This window comes from Dasypus novemcinctus, chromosome 21 (genome assembly GCF_030445035.2).
Source record: "Dasypus novemcinctus isolate mDasNov1 chromosome 21, mDasNov1.1.hap2, whole genome shotgun sequence".
In the NCBI taxonomy this organism is placed as follows: domain Eukaryota; kingdom Metazoa; phylum Chordata; class Mammalia; order Cingulata; family Dasypodidae; genus Dasypus; species Dasypus novemcinctus.
In genome coordinates this window covers 16,830,943-16,848,179 of record NC_080693.1, presented here as the reverse complement: position 1 = coordinate 16,848,179, position 17,237 = coordinate 16,830,943, and the positions used below count along the sequence as shown (strand labels likewise).

The 17,237-nt window shown below is 40.6% G+C and overlaps 1 non-coding gene and 1 pseudogene across 1 annotated transcript; one reads left to right on the top strand and one right to left on the bottom strand.

The window, feature by feature from the left end:
- The first annotated feature begins 10,328 nt into the window (after nt 1-10,328).
- LOC111764007 (U1 spliceosomal RNA) lies at nt 10,329-10,491 on the top strand. The gene has a single exon (XR_002796726.1). It is a non-coding gene; the product is annotated as a U1 spliceosomal RNA (small nuclear RNA).
- A 768-nt stretch (nt 10,492-11,259) lies between these two features.
- LOC139437243 (zinc finger protein 624-like) lies at nt 11,260-12,188 on the bottom strand (annotated as a pseudogene).
- Nucleotides 12,189-17,237: the final 5,049 nt, after the last annotated feature.

Sequence of the window (17,237 nt, the reverse complement as noted above, 5' to 3'; positions counted from 1 at the left end):
TCCACCAAAATCTTTTTCAAAATTTAAGATAAACCGCTACTGATGCAAGATGGAATAGACATATTTCTCTATATATCTCTTTCTTTATTTTATTTTATTTCTTCCTTTCCCCCCCAACTCCCCCCCCCCCCGCAAGTTGTCTGTTCTCTGTGTCTATTTGCTGCATGTTCTTCTTTGTCCGCTTCTGTTGTTGTCAGCGGCATGGGAATCTGTGTTTCTTTTTGTTGCGTCATCTTGTGTCAGCTTTCTGTGTATGCGGCGCCATTCCTGGGCAGGCTGCACTTTCTTTCACGCTGGGCGGCTCTCCTTGCAGGGCACACTCCTTGCGTGTGGGGCTCCCCTATGCAGGGACACCCCCACGTGGCACAGCACTCCTTGCGCACATCAGCACTGCACATGGGCCAGCTCCACACGGGTCAAGGAGGCCCGGGGTTTGAACCGCAGACCTCCCATGTGGTAGACGGATGCCCTAACCACTGGACCAAGTCCGCTTCCCTCTATATCTCTTTCTAAGTACAACTGAAAATCCTCAAAATTATGTATCAAAGGAATAAAAGAAGAGTTTGAAAGTTGGACAGAAGGCGGGCCATTTAGAACCTTATGATCTGAGGAAGGACAGGTGGTGGTTTCTGTGTTTTTTATTTTGTTTTTGTTTTCTTCATATATCCTGGGGCTGGTTGCTGGAAAAGCTGGCAATCCAAATGCCAGTGGGTGCAGACAAAAAAAGAGCCCCAAGAAAAATCTGCTCTCTGTAGCCAAAGGACCATGGTACAGTCTTGCACAATAGAAAATTTGTAAATTCTTGGGAAGGAGATGTGGCTCAAATGATAGGCCTTCTGCCTACCATATGGGAGGACCTGGGTTCAATCCCTGGGACCTCCTGGTGAAAAAGAAGAAGAGAAAGTGTGCCTGTGCGGTGAGCCAGTGCCTGTGTGGTAGGCCAAGTGCCTGCACAACAAGCCAAGTGCCCATGTGGTGAGCCAGTGCCCATGCAAGTAAGTCACATAGCAAGATGATGATGCAGCAAGGGAGAGACAAAGGGGAGAGTCAAGGTGACGTGCAGGAGAAACCAGGAACTGAGGTGGTGCAGCTGACCAGGAACCTCTCTCCACATCAGAGGTCCCCAGGATCAAATCCCAGTGAATCCTAGAGGAGAAAAAATGAGAAGAGAAGACAAAAAGAGAAATAGATACAGAAGATCACACAGCAAATGGACATAGACAGCAAAAACAGCAGGGTGGGGGGAGTGAGAGGGGAGAAAATAAAAACAAATCTTAAAAAAAAAAAATAACAACTCTTCTCTAGCCAAACACTTCAGGAGAAATGTGGCTCTATTTCCATCGCTGTCAGCAAAAGCAAAACGTAGTCTTCCACCCTCACCTGGCTGTCTTGAGATTCCCCTCTGTCCTCTCCAGGATGATGTTAAAGAAAGCTATGTAGGGAGTTGGGATTTAAATTCCCACCTTGATACACACTAGTGTCAGTGGAGGCCATATGGGAAGTAGTAATATGGTGACTCCTTACCCCTAGCCAGGGCGTTGTCATGGCGGCCCAGGGAAAGCATGACATTCCAACCCTGCCCTGGTAACAAGGACATACCATCCACAGGGTTATCAGTGGAAGGTGAGAGGGAAAAATGGACTTCCACTCCTTGCTGGCAGTAACCAAGCAGTGCTCCTTCTTCCCTCACAAGAACAGCATCAAAAGAGGCCTGTTTGGGGTGTCCCCCGCGTAGGGGAGCCCTACACACAAGGAGTGCACCCTGTAAGGAGAGCTGCCTAGCACGAAAGAAAGTGCAGCCTGCCCAGGAATGGCACCGCACATGGAGAGCTGACACAAGATGACTCAATGAAAAGAAACACAGATTCCCAGTGCCGCTGATAAGGATAGAAGCAGTCACAGAAGAACACACAGCGAATGGACACAGAGAGCAGACAACTGGGGAAGGGGGAATAAAAAAAAAAAAAGAGGACTGCTAAAGCACAAGATTTAAATAGGACTATCATGTATGCACATATACGTACAAGACTATCATATAAGTATAGGATATAATCTGTGGGGAAGGGGTCCCCAAGACCACACCTGCTTTCAGAGATTCTCTAGGAGGTCCTGTAGGAATCAGTATGTACAATTATGCTTTGGCTGAGGTTTATCACTGCAATGTAGTAAGGCTACACAGATCATAGTGGAAAAGGACATAAGCAGAATCTGGAGGAATCCATGTCAAACTTCCTTATGCTCTCTCCCTCCTGTGAGAGATCACAAAGAACACGCTTCCTCCAGCAACAAGAGTGCAGTATCATATGTGCAAAGTTATTGCTCAGAGAAGTCCATCAGAGATTCTACACCTAAGGATTTTATTGTGCATTGGTCATATATGTACCCTCTGGCTAACATGTACTAAATCCCAGACTCCCAGAAGCAAAGCAAGTGTTTAGCATAAATCCAATAATTTTAACCATTTTTGGTTCCACAGACTCCTTTGCCAGTCAGAGGAAAACCACGGACCCCTTCTCAGAATGTAGTGGCAGATAGTTTTATGACTCTCGAAATCAGCATGTCTTTAAATTGAAAATTTCAAATCAAGCTCAGACACACTGAAATCTCATCGACCCCTGGTTAAGAACCCCTGGTCTAGGGACAATACACCACCCTTATCAGAGGAGGGCAGGAATACTTCTGAAATCTAGGTTTTCAGATGCCAGCCAAAGGCCAACCTGACAAACAGACCATTCTAAAGATAGCATTATTGGGCCTGCTGTGTTGACTCTTTTCTGCATACAACTGAAAATCACTCATAATACCAAGAATGAGGAAAATCTCAACTTGAATTAGAAAAGATAACCTATGTCAACACCAAGATGGCAGAGATGTTGGAATTATCTGACAAGGAATTTTAAGCAGTCATCATAAAAATGCTTCACTGAACAATCATGAACATGGTTGAAACATATGAAAAATAAAAAGTCTTTACAAATAAACACAAGATATAAAGAAGAACGAAATGGAAATTGTAAAATGGAAAAATACAATAACTGATAGAAAAAAACTCACTGGATGGGCTCAACATCAGAATGGAGATGACAGAGAAAATGTCAACTTGAAGATAGAAGTTACTCAATCTGAATAACAGAGAGAAAGTAGACTAAAGGAGATAATGAACAGTGCCCTGAGACATGTGGGACTAAAACAAAAGAGCTAACATTCATGCCATTGGCGTTCATGAAGGAGAGAAGAAAAAGAGTAGGGCTAAAAAAGTAATCAAAGAAATAATGAATGAATATTTCACAAGCTTGGTAAAAAAAAAACAAAGACACAGATTCAAGACTGAGAAAGTGTGGGAAAAGTAGGATAAACTCAAAGAAATCCAGGCACAGAAGATAATAATCAAACTACTGAGAACTAAAGACAAAGAAAAATCCTGAAAACAGTGAGAAATGACACCTTACCTGTAACAGAAAAACAATTCAAATCACAGTGGATTTCTCATCAGAAACCATGGAAGCTAGAAGGAAATAGGAAAACATTTTTCAAGTATTGAAGGAAAACAACTGAGCTTGGAATAGTATATCTGGTGAAAATATTCTTCAGGAATGAAGGATAAATCAAGACATTCTTAGATGAAGGATATCTAGGAGAATTTGTCAAGAGCAGACCTAATGTATGGCTAAAGGAAGTTATTGAATGGAAAAGAAACAATTTAAAAAGGAAAACTGGAGTATCAGGAAGGAAGATAGAACAATGAAAAGAATAATTTATATGGTATTAGAGCAAATATATGTAGGAGGGCAAGCCTAAAGAGAAAACAGATCTGAGTTATAAATTCACTCCAATTTTTTGGAATGTTGTTTGGCTTCATTTTCTCTGAATTGACTAGATTTATGGAAGAGAGATTTGAAATCTTTGTATTATTCTTTATTTTTGTATTTAGCAATTTGTAATCTATGACTAATTTTTCATCTTTTTTTTTTTAATTTATTTAATTCCCCTCCCCTCCCCCGGTTGTCTGTTTTCTGTGTCTTTTTGCTGCGTCTTGTTTCTTTGTCCGCTTCTGTTGTCGTCAGCTGCATGGGAAGTGTGGGCGGCGCCATTCTTCGGCAGGCTGCACTTTCTTTCACGCTGGGTGGCTCTCCTTACAGGCGCACTCCTTGCGCGTGGGGCTCCCCTACACGGGGGACACCCCTGTGTGGTACGGCACTCCTTGCCCGCATCAGCGCTGCGCATGGGCCAGCTCCACACGGGTCAAGGAGGCCTGGGGTTTGAACCGCGGACCTCCCATGTGGTAGACGGACGCCCTAACCACTGGGCCAAAGTCCGTTTCCCTAATTTTTCATCTTAATCAACTATAAGATGTCTACAGGAAAGGAACTTTAAATATAAAGAAACAAGTAGGTTAAAGTAAAGCAGTGAAAAGAGATATTCCATATAAACCCTAATCATAAAAAAAGCCTGAACATATGAAAAGTATTACCTAGAGTTAAGAATGATAAAGAGAAATGATTAAAAATTGTTGCCTCTAAGAGGGAAGCAGGCTTGGCCCAATGGATAGGTTAGGGTGTCCGCCTACCACATGGGAAGTCCTAGGTTCAAACCCCGGGCCTCCTTGACCCATGTGAAGCTGGCCCATGCACAGAACTGATGCGTGCAAGGACTGCCCTGCCACATAGGGGTGTCCCCCTGCGTAGGGGAGCCTCATGCGAAGGAGCGCGCCCCATAAGGAGAGCCGCCCAGCACAAAAGAAAGTGCAGCCTGCCCAGGAATGGCGCCGCACACACGGAGAGCTGACACAAGATGATGCAACAAAAAGATACACAGATTCCCGTTGTGCTTCTAAGGATAGAAGCGGTCACAGAAGACAGTCACAGAAGAACACACAGCAAATGGACAGAGAGCAGACAAATGGGGCGGGGGGAGGAGGGAAGGGAGAGAAATAAATTAAAAAATAAAACTTAAAAAAAAAATAAAATAAAAAGGTTGCCTCTAAGAATCAGGATTTGTATGGGGGGGATGCAGAAGTCTATTACATTTAATTAGATTTTACACTTTCTAAACATTGTGGGCACTCAAATAATGAAGGCATGAAGAATTAAAGGAAAGTCTAATTGGTTGTGGGAAAAGATGGAAAAGAAGGAAATTATTTGTTTTTTATTTTCCAGAGCAAACAAATAACAAATGAAAGCAACTTTAAGAAAGAAATTATTTCTGATGGGTGGAATCATGACTTCAGACTTGAAATATGTGCAGTTAGTTGAACAGCTCTTAACTAAAAATAAAAATGTTTTATAGCTGCATCCTTTCCTCCTTATCACAGTCACACTTCTTGAAAGAAGTGACAATTCTTCCCATGTCCACTTTACAAGTCCTATTCACTCTTTTTTTTTTCACATTTAAAAAAAATTTATTTATTTCTCTCCCCTCCCTCCATTGTGTGCTCTCTATTCACTCTTCACTCAGAATATCCTGTCCTCTCCCTCCCATCTGTGACACAGATTTGCTAAGGTTTCATATTTCACCTTATATTAGCTCCATTAGATCAGAGGTTCTTAAGCTTTCAATTTAATTTCACAGACCCCTTCTTAAGAACCCCTCCATTAGATCCATGCTTTCGTAACACTGTTTACTACAAATTTTACTTGTCAGAATGCTCTCTTCCATTAGCTTCAGTAACACTACAATCTTTTGGAATTTCTCCTATTTCTCTAATTACTGCCACCCAGGTTCTTTAAAATCAAAGATTCCTTAGAGCTCTTTCATGGCCCTCTTGTCTTCTCACTTTATTTTCTCAACCTAAGTCATCTCATCCAAAATCATGGTTTTGATTAGCAGCTTCCAAGCTGATGAATTCCAAATGTATATATCAATCTCGGCCTTCTCTTCAGAGTTCTGGGTGACAATAATAAACTTCTTTACTGATTACTCTTCTTGGATGTTCAATTGGAACCCATTAACCTGTTCCTTACAATAAACTTGCTCTTCCTGTATTCCCTTTTCAGTGAATGGGACCACCTAGTGAAGGTCTGGTCTACTGATGAGGCATTTTCTCCTATTCCCACAGTAGAATTCTAGCTGCCTTTCAATAAGTGGAATTACTGAGCCAAAAAATAAAATACAAATTTTGAAGAAAATTTAACTACCTCTTCAACAAACTTGTCAGTGTTGTCCTTTACATTTATTTCCCAGTTAAATACATATCCCAAACAATATAATAAAGTTAAAAATAATATTTTTATTATTTGAAGTGGACTTCACTTCTCAGAAAATGGAGTACATGAACTTTTTCCTATCCCTTCTACTAAGTACAACTAAAAACACTGGACCTTATCTAAAATAAACATTAGAAGATTCTAGTAAGTAGAGAGAAGACATACCAGTTAGGGACCTTAGGACTTGGGGAAAAAAAACACCATGTTGAGTACCCTGAGTTTTCTTTTTGCCTGAAGTATCCAAGACAGTGTACTAGAGAAGCTTACAACCAGAAATACCAATGAATGCAAACCAAAGATCGAAACAACAAAAAGTCTGCTGTCTCTAGTTAAAGGCTCAGGAAAAGAGCAACCTACCAAGACAGAAAACTTCTAAATAGTAACTATTTTATTCCATCCAAAAACCACAGAAAAATCTATGTCCCTCACCACTTGCCTGCAAAAGCATAGTGGAGAGCCTAGACTTCCACCATTCCGAGACTATGAAGAAGTGCTCCAACACTTCTGCCAGGGTGATAAAAGAGAAAGCCAAGTGGGAGCTGTGACTTTCATCCACCCTCCCAGGCACACACTTGTATCAATGGAGACCATATTAGGAGCCTGGACTTCCATCCCCACCTGGTGGGCTTTCACCACAAAGATTGCAAAGCCAGTGTCAGTGGAATCCATGTAGGGAGCAATAACTAGACATTCATCTCTCAGCCAATCAGGGTGGAAAATCCAAATAGAACAACTCTGAGACACATACTAATCAGAACGTCAAATACCAAAGACAAAGAGAGAACTCTGAGAAGAGCAAGAGAAAAGCAATGAATAACATATAAGGGATATCGAATAAGATGAAATGCTGATTTCTCACCAGAAACCATGGAAGCAAGAAGGAAATGGTACAATATATTTAAGATATTACAAGAGAAAAATTTCCAGCCAAGAATTTTATATCCGGTAAGACTGTCTTTCAAAAATGAGGGCAAGATTAGAACATTCAGAGATAAACAAAAACTGAGAGAATTTCTAACCAAGAGACCAGATTTTCAGGAAATACTAAAGGGTGTGTTAGAGCCTGAAAAAGAAGGACAGGAGAGAAAGGCCTGGAAGAGAGTCTAGAAATGAAGATTGTATCAATAAAAATAACTTAAAATTGTCAAAAGAGTGGTGAAAATAAAATATAACAGGTAAAACCCAAATATTCAGGAATAAACTTAACCAATGATTTAAAGCACTTGTATTCAGAAAACTACAACTCAATGTTAAAAGAAATTTTAAAAAGCCCTAAATAATTGGATGAACACTCCATGCTCGTGGGTTTGAAGACTAAATATAATTAAGATGTCAATTCTACTCAAATTGATATACAGAATCAATGCAATACCGATAAAAATTCCATCAGCATTTTTTTTAAGATTTATTTTTTATTTATTTCTCTCCTTTCCTCCTCCCCCCCCCCCGAGTTGTCTGCTCTCTGTGCCCATTCACTGTGTGTTCTTCTGTGACCGCTTCTATCCTTATCAGCGGACTGGGAATCTGTGTCTCATTTTGTTGCATCATCTTGTGTGTCAGCTCTCCATGTGCGGCGCCATTCTTGGGCAGGCTTCACTTTCTTTCACACTGTGCAGCTCTCCTTACGGGGCACACTCCTTGTGCATGGGGCTCCCCTACGCGGGGGACACCCCTGCATGGCAGGGCACTCCTTGCGTGCATCAGCACTGCGCATGGGCCAGCTCCACATGGGTCGAGGAGGCCTGGGGTTTGAACCACAGACCTCCCATGTGGTAGGCGGATGCCCTATCCATTGGGCCAAGTCCACTTTCCAGCATTTTTAAAATAAATTGAAAACACAATAATCAAATTTATTTGGAAGGGTAAGAGGTCCTGAGGAGTCAGAAACACCTTACAAAGGAAAAGCGAAATTGGAAGACTCATCTCCAGACTTTAAAACTATTACCTAGCTACAGTGGTAAAAACAGCATGTTACTGGCATAAGGACAGACACATAGACCAATGGAACCAAACTGATGTTTCAGAAACAGACCCTCACATGTATGGTCAAGTGATTTTTTTTGCTGGCCTGTCAAACCCACCCAGCTCAGGCCGGACAGTTCATCCAACAAATGGTGCCGAGAGAACTGGATATCCACAGCCAAAAGAAGGAAAGAGGACCCCTATCTCACACCTTATCCAAAAATTAACTCAAAATGGATAAAAAACTTAAAAATAAAAGCAAGAACCATAAAGCTTCTAGAAGAAAATAGAAGTGATAGGTGGTAGATTCTTAAAGGAGATAAGAGGAAGACTGAGATTGACTACTGATGCTTAACGTGTGTAGAAGTTTTAATTAACTTTACCGTAAAAGTGTGGAAATGTATAGAGTTGATGGTAACACATTATGGTGAGTAACAACCGGTTTATAAAATGGGAATGTAGCTGTAAAGGGTTGTCTAGGGATGTAAATGTCACCTAAAGGAAAGCTAGAAAATAATTTAGGGACTGAATAATACAATGAACCTAGAAGTGGATGAGAATTGTGATTGATGGTACAGATGCAAGAGTGTCCTTTATGAGCTAAAGCAGATGTATGTCGCTATTGCAGGGTGGTGGGAATGTGGAGAAGCATGTGAAAAATACGATTGTTGTAAACTATAGACTGTGGTTAAGAGCAATACTGTAATAGTCATGCATCTATGCCAAGGATGTACTGTGTTGATAAAAGGGGAGTATGGAAATAGTGCGCCAGTGTATGCTATGGACCATGGTTAGTGGTAATAGTTGATGACATTATCTCATAATCTGTAATAAATGTTTCACCATGGTGTGGTGTGTCGATAGAGGGGTGTTGTATGTGAATTTCTTCACATATGCATGATTGTTTTGTAAATTCACAACTTCTGAAATAAAGATATATTTTAAAAATAATACTAGGGTAGACTGGGGGGAAATACACCAAATGTAAGATAAGGACTAGGGAAACGGACTTGGCCCAATGGATAGGGCATCCGCCTGCCACATGGGAGGTCCGTGGTTCAAACTCTGGGCCTCCTTGACCTGTGTGGAGCTGGCCCATGTGCAGTGTTGATGCACGCAAGGAGTACCCTGCCACGCAGGAGTGTCCCCCGCGTAGGGGTGTCCCCCACGTAGGGGAGCCCCATGCGCAAGGAGTGCGCCCCATAAGGAGAACTGCCCAGCGCAAAAGAAAGTGCAGCCTGCCCAAGAATGGCAGCATACACATGGAGAGCTGACACAACAAGATGATGCAACAAAAAGAAACACAGATTCCTGGTGCCGCTGATAAGGATAGAAGTGGTCACAGAAGAACACACAGCAAATGGACAGAGAGAGCAGACAACTGGGGGGCGGGGAAGGGAGAGAAATAAATAAATAAATAAATCTTTTATAAAAAAGATATGGACTATAGTTAGAAGTAAGATTTTGTTGATATTCTTTCATAATTTGTAACTAACATCTCACCACAATGTAAGGTGTTGGTGGTGGGTTGATGTATGGGACCCCTGTATATGATGTTATGCTTGTTTGCTTTGTAAGTTCACAACTTTTACTATATACTTACTGTTTCTGTACGGTCATGTATAAATAACATAAAATAATAATAAGGTGGGTTGGGAAAAAATACACCAAATGTAAGATACTTTGGTTAGTAGTAATATTTTGAGGATGATCTTTCATCAAAATATTAAAAATGTTTCACAACAATGCAAGGATTGGTGGTAGGGTGAGGTATGAGAGCTCTGTATGATGTTTTTATGTTTATTTTGTAAGTTCACAACTATTACTTTACACTTATTGTGTATGTATGTTTATGTATGAGTGATATACTTCAATAATTTTTTAAACTGCAAAAAAGTGATCATATAGTATTCCAAAATGAGCTAAAAGAAATGAGGAAAATGATAGATAAGAAAGAACAATCTAAATTAGTGTTAGAAAAACTCGAATAAGAAGTGGTATATAAATCAAGAATAAAATTTTCAGCAATTGCGACCAAACTAGAAAGAATAAAAGGACAATAAACATGACTGGATAAGGCCTTAGGAGAAATAGAATGTGAAAGGGAAGTAATTATTTAAATCTAAAAGATACAGGGAAAAATTATGTTATAAAAATGGATGGATACTTACCTGGCAGGGGAGATACCTTGATCACAAGGGTGGTTTTCCCAGGGTGAAGCTTATCCATTGCACTCCTGGTGTGCTGACTCCTGCAATTTCCCAAGTGTGAGAAACTTGCCTGCATAATTTGTGGTCGTGGGGAACTGCACCTGCGCTCTCCCCTGGGGGGGGGGGCGTGGAAGCTTAATGGATGTGAAAAAATTGATGGAAAGAAGATTTGATACATGTATGAAAGTGTCCCAGAAAAAAAATACTAATGCAGATACAGAAAGACACTAAGGCAATAGGAACAACACCCCTGGAGATGATATTTTCAAGAAAATACTGTTTGCATTATATGATTGCATTCCAGAATGGTTTCCAAGGTATTCAGTAAAAACTGTAGGAAAGAATAAAATATGATAGCTAGGAGAAAACTTTTCCATATTAATTATGGTTAGTCTCAAGTGTAAATTTTCTGATATCACAAGAATTGATCAAAAATTAAGTGGTTTCCCATATATATGGTTATATAGTTATATATAGAGAGAGAGAGAGAGAGTTATAGTTATAAGTTTTCACTCTCCAGAATGTATTCCTTGATGAACAGTAGGTAAATAATTTCTAATGATTTTCCTTACCACACTTTTTTTTTTGAGGTACTGGGGCCAGGGATTGAACCCTGGACCTTGTATGTGGGAAGCTGGTGCTCAACCGCTAAGCCACATCAGCTCCCCTGAGTTGTTTTTTCTTTTGTTAGCTTTTTGTTTGTTTGTTTTTAGGAGGCACCAGGAATTGAACCTGGGACCTCCCATGTAGGAAGCAGGTGCTCCACTGCTTGAGCCACATATGCTCCCCTCTCACACTCTTAAATGTAAATGCTTTATTTCAATATGACACCTCTGATGTTCTCTGAGAAGTGGCATCAAATGACATCTTAACATTTTTTATGTTCACTCACCTTGATGTGTTCTCTCATATGTAGTAAGGTTTGGACTACTGAAAGCTTTTTCACATTTTTTGCATGTATAAGGTTTTTCTCCAGTATATACTATCTGAATGTCTGGTAAAGTTAGAGTTTGTCCTGAAGACTTTTCCACAATTATTACATGCTTAGTGCTTCTCATCAGTATGGATTCTATAATGCAGAGTAAACTATGATACATTGATAAAACTTTTCCCACATTCCTTCCATGAACAGAGCTTCTCTCTCGTATGAGTTCTCAGATGCACAGTAAGGTAAGAAGCTCTTCTGAAGACTTGTGCACACATCACATTTATGAGGTTTCTCCCAGTATGAATTTTTTCTGATGTTCTATAACAAGTATCATCTGGCTACATGCCTTCCCACAGTCATTACCTATGAATGGGCTTCCCCAGTATGTATTCTGATGGGTATTAAGGCCTGAATTACTTGTGAAGACTTTACATCTGCTTTTGTAAGTTTTCTCACCAGTATGAGATACCATTTGTGCAGCGTAAGCTGTGACAAGTTCCTGAAGGCTTTCCTACGTTCATTACATTTATATGGTTTTTCTCCAGTATGGGTCCTCTGATGTACAATAAGGTGTGAGTTATTCTTGAAAGATTTCCAACAATTGGTCCATTTACATGGTTTTACTCCCAAGTGAATTTTCAGACATTCTGTGAGATTTACCATTTGAGTGAAGCTTTCTTATATTCAGTATATTTGTATAGTTTCTCCCTATATGAATTCTCTGATAAACAGTTAGGTGTGATTTCAGCCTGAATGATGCCCACTTTCATTATATGAATAAGGTTTCTTTTCAATCTGAATTTGCCCATGTGTAATAAGAGATCAGGAACACAAGAAGGCCTTCCCACATTCATTGACTGTATATGGTTTTACTCCAGTATGCATTCTCTACTGTATTGTGTGATAGTTTGAATTTTGTGAATCCCAGAAAAAGATTATGTTCTTAAACTAATTTATTCCTGTGAATGTGGTACCTTTTCATTGTATTAGATTCACTTTAGATCATTCAATTAGATTACTTGATAAGATTACTCTAGGGCTTTTGAATTGGACTACATGAGTGAGGCATGAGCCAACTTGGGTCTCCATCCTCTTGCTGGTTCTGATATTAACAGAGAGAGAGAAAGAGAGACACACAGAAAAATGGAGCTCTGCCATTTTGACCTGGCCATGTGAGAGAGAGAGAACTCCAGGTTTTCCTAAAGATACAGAAAGGCAGAGAAGCCCTCAGAGACTGAGAAGGGAGGCTAAGAAGGAGACAAGTCCTATGCTTGGTTGCCCACAGCTGAGCTCCAGGAGACGGTGGGCCTGGATGGTAGAGATAGAGACCTCAGCAGAGATCAGCAATCATCTTGCTTTGCCACGTGGCTGGACACCAGGATCAAGAGTAGCTGACTTTTGGGAGAAAGCATCTCTGATGGCACCTTAATTTGGACATTTCACAGCCTTGGAACTGTAAGCTTTTATCCAATAAAAAAAAAAATCCTCTTTATAAAAGTCAACACATTTCTGGAACTTTGCATAACCAGCCCATCTGGCACACTAAGACATACAGTAAGGCTCAATTATTTCTGAAGTTTTTCCCACATTCATTATGTTTTATATGGTTTCTCCCCTTTATGAATTTTCTGTTGTTCTATGAGGATTATTGTACAAATAACTGCTATGACACCTTCCTTACATTCATAGGGTTTTTCTCCTGCATGCATTCTAAGTGTAGAATAAGCCTCCAAGTTATTTCTGAAGGCTCTCTCAGATTCATTACATCTCTAGGCCGCTCGCCAGTATGAATTCTCTCATGCATTGTAAAGTCTGGGATACTACCGAATGCTTGCCCACATTCACCGCAGCCAAGGACTTCTCTCCAGTGTGAATTCCTTGATGTTTTTTAAGTTTGATGTCTGAAAAATGCTTTACCACATTCATGACATATATACATTTCTCTCTGGCATGAATTCTTGGATGTCTGTTTAGCTGAAGAAGGAAAGAGACAGTTTAGACATCTTAAAATTTCTGTATAAATTGGCGCTACTTCCTCTGACAATGTTTGGAAGTCAAAGGCTGCTGTGGATTGAATCATGTCCTCCACAAAAGGTGTGCTCAGGTCCCAACCCCTGGTTCTGCGAGTGTGATCCCATTTGTGAATAGGACGTTTGAAGACATTGTTAGTGAAGGGGTGCCCAAACCAAATTAAGGTGGACCTTAATCCAATACGGCTGAAATCCTTACAAGCAAAGGAAAATGGGCACTAAGAGAGGTCACAGGAAATCAGGAATCTGGAAGTCAGTGGAAGCTAGAAAATAAAGGAGAAGATGTTACTGGTGCATTACCATGGGACAGATAAGTTAAAGACCCCACAGATTGCCAGGCAGGAGATACTCACCTCAAAAGGAAGCAAGCTTTCTAGCCTCTGAAACCATGGACCAATTAATTCCTGCTGTTAAGCCAACCCATTGTATGGTTATTTGTTTTAGCAATTAGGCAACAAAGACAAATATAAAATTAAATATTGGGAAAAAATCATTCAAAATTTGTGATTGGCATACAGAAAGATCAGAGGAATAAAGAAATGTATGGGGCTGAAATAATTTTGAATGAAAAGTTAATCATGTGGAATGCAGACCATATAGGATGGATAGGAAAGCAGTGGAGACCCAAGAAGCTGAAGGAGTCATTAGAGTGCAGGAGATTATGGTGAGAGTAGATTAACCAGTCAGAAGGATGCAGTAAGGATATAGTAAGAAAGATGGAGTAGTAAGTCTGATATCATGCAGAAAGGTTTGATTTTTGTAATTATCTGATCCAAAATGCAACTAAGGGAAGGGAACACTGTATCTAGGAAGGCCAAAGAACTAAAATCATTAAGAAAGTCCTAAGTGTGTTATGGATACCTGAGGAAAGGGGCAGTGATTGGATGAGAAGGAATTCATGATTATGAGAGAACAGGGGTCAAGAAGAGATATTCTGGCTGAGTAGGCTGAGACTGATCTCTCTTCTTTCTCCAAAATGTAGACACGGGATTTAGGAAAAACTCTTCAGACTGAATAGCTACATGTGGATAAAAACAGTGAGGAAGAGATATGGAAAAATCAACCATTTCTACTCACCCTCAAACAGGAGAGGTTGCTGGGAAGATTCATTCACTCATTAGCCAAATATTTACTGAGTGCACGTATCTAAGTGCTGGAGATAGAGTAACGAACAAGATGGACAAAAATCCTGCCCTCATGAGCTTACATTCTAGTGGGGAGAGTCCAACAATAAAAGTGAGAATGATTTATCTAATATGGCAGATAATGTTGGGGGCTAGGAGAAAAAGGAAGGAGGGCAAGATGACATGGAGTCGTGGAGAGGGACAATGGGTTGCTATTTTTTAAAATGATGGTCAGGGAAGGCCTGATAAGGTGACAGTTAGGCAGAGACCTGTAGGAAGGGAGGGAGCACACAGTGCACTTAGGTGAGGGTGTGTTCCAGGCGGAGAGAAAAGCAAGCAGAGATGCCTGGAGGTAGAAGCCCACTTGGCATTTAATAAGGGAGAAGGCGAGGTAGAAAAGAACTGAAGAAAAATGTTCTAAGAAAGTAGTCTGAAGGAAGGGCTTGTGGAAAGGTAAGTAGAAAAGAGCAGAAATTTAAAAATCAAAGAATAAGAAATAAGCTGCAAGTATGTGTTAATGACATATGATTGGAAATGGTTAAAAGAATAGGATATCGGGATATTGACGAATTCAAACTTTCCAAATGGGTATCTGGTGCGGCACAACTTCTAAAACGTCATCCATCACCACAGTTACGCACGGTTGTGCCTGGATGCTGCTAAGGCCAGTTTCTAGTGGGAAACGGAGACCAGCGGTTTAGGTTGTCGCAATCTCAAGGTAAACTATGAGAAAATATGGAGATTGGGAAGTAAAAGATACAAGGTGAGGAACAGATGACAATTAAAATGGATTAGAGGAAGCGGTCTTGGCCCAATGGATAGGGCGTCTGTCTACCACATGGGAGGGCCGCAGTTCAAACCCCAGGGCCTCCTCGACCCGTGTGGAGCTGGCCCATGGGCAGTGCTGATGCACGCAGGGAGTGCTGTGCCACGCAGGGGTGTCCCCTGCGTAGGGGAGCCTCACGCACAAGAAATGCACCCCTTAAGGAGAGCCACCCAGTGCGAAAGAAAGTGCAGCCTGCCCAGGAATGGTGCCACACACACGGAGAGCTGACACAAGATGACGCAACAAAAAGAAACACAGATTCCCGGTGGCACTAATAAGGATAGAAGCAGACACAGAAGAACACACAGGGAATGGACACAGAGCAGACAACTGGCGGGGGGTGGGAGTGAGGGGAGAGAGAGAAATAAATTTTAAAAATAATAATAAATCTTAAATAAATAAATAAATAAAATGGATTAGAGTAGGACAGTCTTGAAAATAAGGCTGGGGAGAATTCTTGGACAATGAAACAATGTGGCATGATGAAAGGCAAGAGATAAAATTGTTTGGCACCAGAATGCAAGACCAGAGTAAAGCAAAATCAGAACTAGAGAGACCCCTCAAAAAGCTATTGCAATAAGGCAGGAAGTGAGGCCTGGAGTAATAGAAGTGGAAATGAGCAAGGAAGACCCTAAGAGACATTTTAAAGGGTCTCATTAACAGGGTGAATTCAGGTGAGCAATTTAAAGGAGATTAAAAACGGCACTATGGTTTCCAGCTTTGAGGAATAAGAGAATAGGGTAAAAGAAAGAGGTGCCACATACAAAATAGAGGAAATTAAGATTGAAGTCATGTGTTTCTTTTTTTCTTTCTTTTGTTTTTCCTTTGGCCCAAAGTGGGAGGGAGATGGAAAGAAAAGAGTAACAAAACCACCTTTAAATATTTTGAATTTGAAGGAAGAGTGAGATATGAAATTGGGGTATGTAATAATCAAAAGGGTGCTGATGCAAAATACCAGAAATCTGTTGGCTTTTATAAAGGATATTTATTTGGGGTAGAAGCTTACAGTCACAAGGCCCTAAAGAGTCCAACTCAAGGTACTATAAGAGGTACTTTCTCACACAGAGCCTGTTGCCACGTGTTGATGCAAGATGGTGGGCGATGTCTGCGAGGGTTCAGCCTTCCTCCTCCTGCCAAATCTCTGTTGTCCCACCTTCTTCCAGTCTCAGCCACAGGCTGGGACAAGTCTTGTCTCTGTCCCAGGGCTCATTTCTCTCCAGGCTCAGCTGCTCTGCTCTCTCCACAAGGCCAGCTGTAAACTGTCAGGCAAATGGCTAGTCTCTCTTCCCCGGGCCCCTGCCGTGTCTAATAGAGCCTTTTCTCTTTCTTCAGGTATCTGCTTCTCTGTGTGCTTACTTCCTGGGCTCCAGGATCAAAACTCCAACTTCTCCTCTGCCATATCATTTTCTAGGGGACTCAACATCCTACTGATGCAGCCCAATCAAAGCCTTAACCAGTATTTAATCAGGTAAAATTGAAACCTCTGAATCCAATCCAATCTAATATGCCCAGAGGAGAAGACCAGTTCACAAACATAATCCAATATCTATTTTTGGAATTCATTAACAATATCAAACTGCTACAGAGTGGTAAGAGAGTTGTTATGAGAATTCAAATATTTAATAATATGTAAAATGCTATTTAGGTATTTATTAATATTATAATTACTATTAGAGCAGAGAAGAGTGAAAAGCCAGTGGGCTTAGGAGCCACATAATAAGAAAGAACTGGGAAGAGAAAAATATAGAGAAAAAATGCTTACATGAAGAAAAGAATAGGAACAGTAAAGTGTCTTAAGAGGAGTAAGTAACCTAAATGTTAAACAATTGGAGAATTATTCAATTATGATATCTATAAACAATGGAATTCTTTATAATTTTTTGTTGTTGTTTTGGTTTGTTTTTAGGAGGTACCGTGGATTGAACCCAGGACCTCATACATGGGAAGCAGGCAC